Here is a 7,926-nt window from a genome sequence, read left to right as displayed (position 1 = left end):
TATATATATATTTTTTTTTTTTTTTCTTTATATCTTCGTTCTTTTCCCATATAATAACTTCAGAGTAACGATTTTTCAGTCGTTGTTGCAATAAATAAGCGATATTTGTTAAACCAGGAAATAACAACGAAATGAATTAATAATATGTAAAATAATACGTTAGTATTGTACCTAGATACATTCTTCAATGTACGTGTACGCTGCGTGCGCGTATTAGTTATAAATTACGTTAATTTAATAATTAATTCAGTTAATTATAAACACACCGGCAGAAAGTCAAACAGATTAATGGATAAATACACGCCTGCTAAATATGAATACTCTCGACGATAATCATTGTTTGTCGAAATCGTGTTCGGAACCGCCGGCTCGAATGATGTGTTATCAATCACGTGCATCGGTGCATCGGACTTGCACCGTTTGGCGTTACTTTCTTCGTTACGAGATCCGTATTGTTACATCACCGGCGTGAATATGTTTATTAGAGCGGTCGACAACCCGTACCCTCTCACGCCTCTCTTTCATTCTCCCCTCCTCATCCATCACCTCTTTTTCCTGTGGAACTTAATTCTGCTTTCTCCGAGCTGACTTATCGAAATATGATATATTTGCGTAAACTATACGCGTTATAAATAGAAACGTAATAGTACCGAGGTGTAATTAAGGAATACATAGTTAATTAGACATAGTGCTTTAATGTTTCAATAAATAAAACGTTTCGGTTTTAATGAATGAATTAAAACGCACAAATGGAAATATATATTTTCGCGAAATACTTCAAAGAATTCAAAGTTGTGCAAATTACAATATTATTAATAAAAAAGCGACATATTTCAACTTTACAATTTTACAAAGAAAATATCTTCGTCGTTATTCGTCCTGAACAATTTTAAGCTTTTATTATAAGTTGAAAATAAAATTTTCAAATATTACAAATATATCAAATGAATTATCTCTGCTCATTTAATTTCAATTATCAGGATATCCATATACAATATTATTTAAAAAATTATAATAAAATGTACTAACTCGACCCGATCTAATTTTTCATTTACACCTGAAAATCGACTTGTCCTATACTTGTCCGTTCTTCGAAAAGAATTTTTGTTCCATTTTATGGATCAACGATTCTGAAACTTACTGGCTCACAATGTTGGAGAGAAAAAGGAAAGGAAAATAGCAGATAGATCCGTATACGTCGGTATTAACACGACGCCTTATCATGTATAATACAACACGGCCTACGCCTACGTGCCACAGGTGTAACCGAGAATTCTTGCCCGCAGGACATCGGGACCGTTTCATAACCGTTACAACAGAACCACCGGACAGAACGGCATTCCTTGGCAGTCGCAATTTCAATATGATCTCGTGAATGAATCCCAGTAATTCTCGACAGGCGCGTTCCGAGGATCTCGCACTGAAAAGGAGAATCGTGTAGCGAGATCTTTTCGCGAAAATTTCAGAAATCGAGGACCATTTCAAGAGACCCGCATTTAAAACTTTACGTATATCGCTTCGTTACATCAAAAACAAGATAACTAAAAAAGACGTGATTTTCGAGTTATTATGAATGAGTTGAGTACACAATTGGGAAATTTGTATTAAATTTAACACATTTCACAAACGTTTCCTAAACGGTCCATTCAAATTTTGGTGCTAATTTAACACGAGAAGAATATGTTAATAAATAACAAATATTATGTAAAAAGGTTAACATGATAAATGTAATACTGACATACAATTTGTAAGCAACCTGTGGAAGCATATTTTTCAGTAAAATTATGATATTTATATGTTAAATTAACACGTATTTTATTCATTCGACTAAGAATTTACGTTTTAAAACGTATTATTTTTTAACTCAACATAAAATTTTAACAAGGACTTGTATGGACCGTTTCCAATATAAATTCAAAATTTTTTTACTATATAAACATTATTCTATTAGAAGCGAACTAATTTAATTTCATTAAAAAATCATTAAAATTATTTCAACTCGAAGGCGTGATTTTTTTTTTTAAGAATTATAAAACAAGAAGGACAAAACGGACATTTCTGTAGGAGCAATTTATTGGTGATATATTATATTAGCTAAACATTGAGAATATATTAAGCCAATATTGAACGAATATTATGCTAATATTGTACCGATAAATTATGCTACTAGGATTTATCACTTTAAGAATATTTCTTCTCGCTAATATCTCCTCTCTCTCTCTCTCTCTCTCTCTCTCTCTCTCTCTCTCTCTCTCTCTCATTTAGTTAATAATTTTCTATCAAAAATAGTTTCTGAAAATTGCAAAAAATAGTGTCTGAAAAATAGATTCTCTCTGATTCTTTCTTGAGAAATTTAATTTTTTGAAATTAAACCGACGAAAATAAATCGATTAATAGTAATAATCTTATTTTTGGCCGAAGTGTGTAAATCTTACAATTAGTGCTAAATAATATCAACTGCAAATTTTAGCAAATATGAAATAATATATTTGGAAAAATCTGCATTTAGTATTATTGAGATCCTGTTTGTGATTAAAAATAGGATTATTTTTCTTAAGTGATTAATTTTTTAGTTGTGCCACTTTCAAAGTAAAAAGAGCAATATTATAATATTCGTTTCTTCTTTCATCGTTTAATATCAGAGTGTTTGATATTTAAAGTTTGCGGTTGGAAAATTGTCGGAAGATCGAAGAATGCATAACGTTCATCCTCTTTCCAATATATTTTGCATAGAAGCATATTAATGATGAGCGCGCGTGCAATATCGAGAGCGGGTTTATTAGCGACGCAATATTTTTCCTTTTTCAAGGTCAGCGAGAGGCGGAACTAGTTCTATAAACGAGATTCCACGATCAGTAAATTGGCGCGAAAAAAAATGGCGCACACGCACCTCGAAAGCAGCTGTTTTATCTCTTTCTTTTCTCCGCGAACTAAAACATCCTTTCAAAGCCACCCTCCACCACCCCTCTTTCCACTTGTGCTCTTCCTGTTCCCGTTCCCTTCCTCTCTTACATCGTAGCTTTAATTATCGCCTCAAAGGGCCCCGCCCTTTTGCTTTATTTAGCCATCGATGACGTTCCCTTATCCTGTACCGTCAAAGAAATCCTCAGGGACGCTAATTAACCTTCGAACGCAAAAAAAAGCGGGAGTGCAAAAACGAATATGGGTGCAGCGTACATATTCATTGCAATAATGAGAGGAAGAAAACTATTCTTTAACCTCTTTCTTTCATGTGTTTATTCTACAGGGTGTCTGTTAAGTAAGGTCGGAGCCGCATTGGGGGTGTAGAATGAGTCAAGGGGAACAGAAAAGTCTTATACCATTTTGTAATTCTCGCAATCGTTATTATAAGATATTAATTATTAAAAATAGCCGAATATTGATTTTTAATAATTTTTTTCTCAAATACTATCAATTTTACAAACAAACTGTAAGAGATAAAAATTGTTTATTTTCTTCTCATAGAACTCTAAGAATTTTTTCAGTATTTTTTTATCAACTTTTTCGCACTGCATTTTCTTATTTTTATTATCATGAAAAAATACGATATTAAAAAGTTCTGAAAAAATTCTCAGAACTTTATGAGAAGAAAATAATTTTTGTCTCTTACAGTTTTTCTGTGAAGTTGATAGTATTTGAGAAAAAAATTATTAAAGACTAATATACATTTTTAGTAATTAATATCTTGTTAAATTTTTTTGTTCCCCTAGGCCCATTCTACGCCCTAATGCGCCTCCTTACTTAACAGACACCATTTCACTTCCGACAAAGTAGGAATTTCTGCGATAGCTTCTCTTTCCGAGAATTCGTAATCGCATGTAGCTAATTTTCATATAGCAATACAATTTATAAATTTCATTTCCGAACGTAAATAAATTCAGAGTGTAAATATAACGTTAAGTCCGCGCGCTCAAGGTATTAAATTAATCTCATTAAAAGAATTAAAACAAAAACGGTATAGAAAGGTTCGAATTCGAAAAAGGATTTTTGTAAATCTATAATCCATAACTCTGCAGTGAAATTCAGGATGCGCAAGCATTTTGTGTGTTTCAAATAACAATAACATCGATTATATATCAGTTAGTTGATTTTCAAAATAACTCATGGTTGTTTACATTTCAATTCGTACACCTGCAGAAGGAAAATGGTCGCCGTTACCGTTAAATTAATTATGTACTTTATAGTCATTTCCGGAGCCAACTGTATACTTTTTTATAAAACTATAAATATAATTATTTTTATTATTAACATTATAGCCAGTGGTGACTATAAAAACAGAATTCCTAACCATAATTATTTATCATATAATTGATGATCATTTTCGGTGCCAACTATGTATATATTTCTTGGCTAAAGCGTAAATATAATTATAACGCTAATAATAATAAATATATTTATAATTATATTTATATGTTTGATAGAAATATAAATATAATAATTATTATTATAATAATTATTAGCACAAAGCAGCAATAATTATGGAAATGAAGCTTCTACTTATAATTATTTTTGCCACGCCATTATACTCACAAATAGCAAACATTTTTCTGTCAGTATATTTCTTAATAAATCTTGTACTCATGATTAAACCAATAGAGATACATCTGTCAACCCGTGACAACTGACCGGCTATAAATTGGCACAATTACATATCGCAAATGAAGATAAAGCTACGATACGTCGAGGATGGCGAGGTCAAAGAGAAGGAAATTTACATCGTGACGGAAATCGCACGCAGTAAAGAGTTAACAACGAATTACGAGCTGCAATGAACCCCGGCTCGTGAATTATCTGTCGGGACATAAATTCCGATTTGCAGCTGACATTTGGCACCGTTCAATACTCGGCTTATACATTTCTCCCTTTTTTTCCCTCCCCTCTCTTTCTTTCTTTTTGCCGTTTCGATAATGGCAAAATGGGCCAGTCATTTTGCGCGTTCGACTTTAAGAGACGCGATAGAAATAGAAGAGGCGGAAGAAAAAAAAAGAAGAGAAAAGAACGAGGTAGAGAAAATCCAAGGGTAGAGTTCCATCGGCGACGCGGAATCGCTCGCGGATGATTTCCGTCGATGAAATATTCATAATTTAATATGTCCCTCTTTCAGTCTCTCCGTCTCTTCTTTTCTCTCTGATTCAGGCGGGACGGGACGTTCGAGAGATGAAATATTCATTCTCAAGATGACGATGATGTCGGTCCGAGAAAATGCGTCACGCGTCATCGATTTCCTCACGAGGATAATAATTATCCGAGCGGAATCCCCGACGCGTGGTTTTGCGATTCCTCCAATCTTTCCCAACCTTTTAATCCATCCCCTCGATCTGCGAGCTAATACACCGTTTTCCATTGCAATCGAAACTTTTCTCGAATGTAAATCTTTCTCATTACTCTCTCTCTCTTTCTTTCTCTCTCTCTCTCTCTCTCTCTCTCTCTCTCTCTCTCTCTCTCTCTCTCTCTCTCTTTTGTATTTTAATTTTACAGTTTCGCTTGCATGTAAGAAAATAACGAGTTTCTTGATATTTACGAGAAATCCACCTCCGAGATATTTTTCCGTCCAATTTACATTTTACGCAATTTCCAATTTTCCGATGTATCCCGCGGAAATATGTATTTCCGTACTCGTTAGTTTTGCAGTGCCGGCATGACTTGGCAAATATCCGGGCATCGACGAACTCCTTCGTCGATATAAGATATTTCGTGTGTAGACTTCGCGTACAATTCGTTCACATTTTTACAGAACTCCTGAACTTTTGACTTTTTGACTCTCATTGTATCTCTGACTGCCGACACCACAAGTCTTTTACGTGAAACCGCGGAAAAAAACGCTTGCATAAGTGAAAATATAATAGAAAATTCAGACAAATGATTTTAATAATTCCCTCATTTTCGTTTCGTGTTTCCTTTGAATGACTACACAGCAAATCTGACAATCTAATGAGCGATATGATTTTACGTATTTTTTTCGCACTCACCTAAGAGAGAAGGATAATGAGAGAAAGAGAGAGAGAGAGAAAGAAAAACGACGCACGTACACAACAGACAATAGAATACGTTTCAAGTCCTACAAACCGAATCGACGGGCAGTTTATAAAACTGAAAAATGTATTTGCAAATTTGAATATGAATATTATTATGCAGCAAAGATTCACTTCGACCTAAAATAAAATTCTTCCTTTTTTCCTAACTTCTACCTAAATTCTAAGTAAAATCGTGAGGCTTGTAACATATTCTTGTAAAAATTTTTAAGTGCTTATACAATATTTTTTACAGACAGCTTCTTAAAGTCATAAAATTTACAAGAAATCGTTGATATTTATCGAATATTAATCGTATTAAAATTAGAAGAGGGAATACCAGTCAGAAGTTTTTACAAATTTTACGAGAACGCGTTACGAATCTTACGATTCTGCTTAGAATTGACCCATTACAGTCTCATCGATCTAATTTCCACTTGTAAAAGAATACAATACGACGGCAGACTAAAAAAGGAAGAGCGGAAAAGAGATAGATAAAAGCTTTATTACTGTTGTTCATAAATAAGAACACAACCTTTTAAAGACATATAGAAGTAAAAAGAAAAGCAGGAAGATAAAAATATATCGAATAGCAAACATAGTAGAAAAGAAAGAGAGTAATACAAATAAAATATAAAAATAAAAATTATTAGTTTAATTAAATTAAACTGTATAGAAGCAAAGATGGAAAGCAAAGGATAGCGAATAGAAAGAAAAAGAACGAGAGGTAGACAGATAAAGGCGTTTATTACTATTCCAAGGCAATCTCTTTGAGAAAATAAAATGAACACAGAAAGAATGAAAATATACAAATAACAAGAATAACACGACAAAGGTAATAGAAATAGAATATAAAAATAAAAACTATAAATTGTATAAAAGCAAAGTTAGAAACCAAAGGATAGTGAATATATATATATATATATATATATATATATAGAGAGAGAGAGAGAGAGAGAGAGAGAGAGAGGAGAGAAAAAGAGAGCAGAAAGCAAAATTTCGGTATTTCATACTCGCGACTTCCGCACAAGAATTTCAAGAATTTTACAAGGTCGTAAACATTCGAGCCGCAAAACATTGCACAGCAGAGGTTATAATAACAATTATCACTACAAGTCGTATATGCGATGCGATTTAGAATGTCTTTTAATATTTGCCGAATAGGTACGTAAGAGAAATAAGCGGGTAATAACAGAGTTTCTCTTCAACGCGTTTTTTAAAAGTTAGACAAAGAGAGAAATGCCGTATACGTTACTTAAATAATTTAAAACAAGAATCATAATTACAAAAATAAAAATTGTAGCTCCAAAAGAAATCAAAAGAAACTAAATTACCGACGCTATATTAATATGCAGCAATAATATTTAATAAAGATTAGAAAAGGATTGCTAAAAATTCCTCGTCCTAAAATTCCATAATTTTTCCTTCATTTCTGGATACATTTTATAATGCTTCCTTAATGCTTTCATTAAACTTTTTTTGCATTTTTTCCTGATTTGGAAATATTTTGTTAAGAAAGTAACTTAATATAGCAAAATGTAAATTAACTATTAATGTTGTTGAAACTGTATTTAATTATTAAGTCGAAATTTATTAAACTTCTAATAAAACCAAGAATTTTTATTTTCCAGAAAATTTTGCAAAATACTCTAATTCTTTCCTAATTTCCCTGACATTTTTCTAATTTTCAATTTTATGGCAATCCTGTAAAAGCTTCGGGTATAAAAATCATATTACACAAATCCTGCCATTATTTATTATTCCTTTAAAATATTTTTTATTATTTCTTTGTGTAAAGCATCAAAGAAATCATGGCGATTATTTAGGGGAAAGTCCACTCAGTTAGCGCGATTTATTGAATCTATTTTCTCACGTGTAAATCGAAAAATTCTCGCGATCAGTTTATATAGAAAAT

The 7,926-nt window shown here is 32.3% G+C and overlaps 1 protein-coding gene across 3 annotated transcripts in view; it reads right to left on the bottom strand.

Annotated features, from left to right (window-relative positions):
* Positions 1-7,926, bottom strand: part of LOC108750237 (trichohyalin) — a 123,382-nt gene that overhangs the window by 101,221 nt on the left and 14,235 nt on the right. The window lies entirely within an intron of this gene.

The sequence above is a fragment of the Trachymyrmex septentrionalis genome, unplaced genomic scaffold, assembly GCF_001594115.1.
Source record: "Trachymyrmex septentrionalis isolate Tsep2-gDNA-1 unplaced genomic scaffold, Tsep1.0 scaffold34, whole genome shotgun sequence".
Taxonomy (NCBI): Eukaryota; Metazoa; Arthropoda; class Insecta; order Hymenoptera; family Formicidae; genus Trachymyrmex; species Trachymyrmex septentrionalis.
The sequence above is the reverse complement of the archived record's forward strand: the minus strand, read 5'-3'. Positions and strand labels throughout refer to the sequence as shown.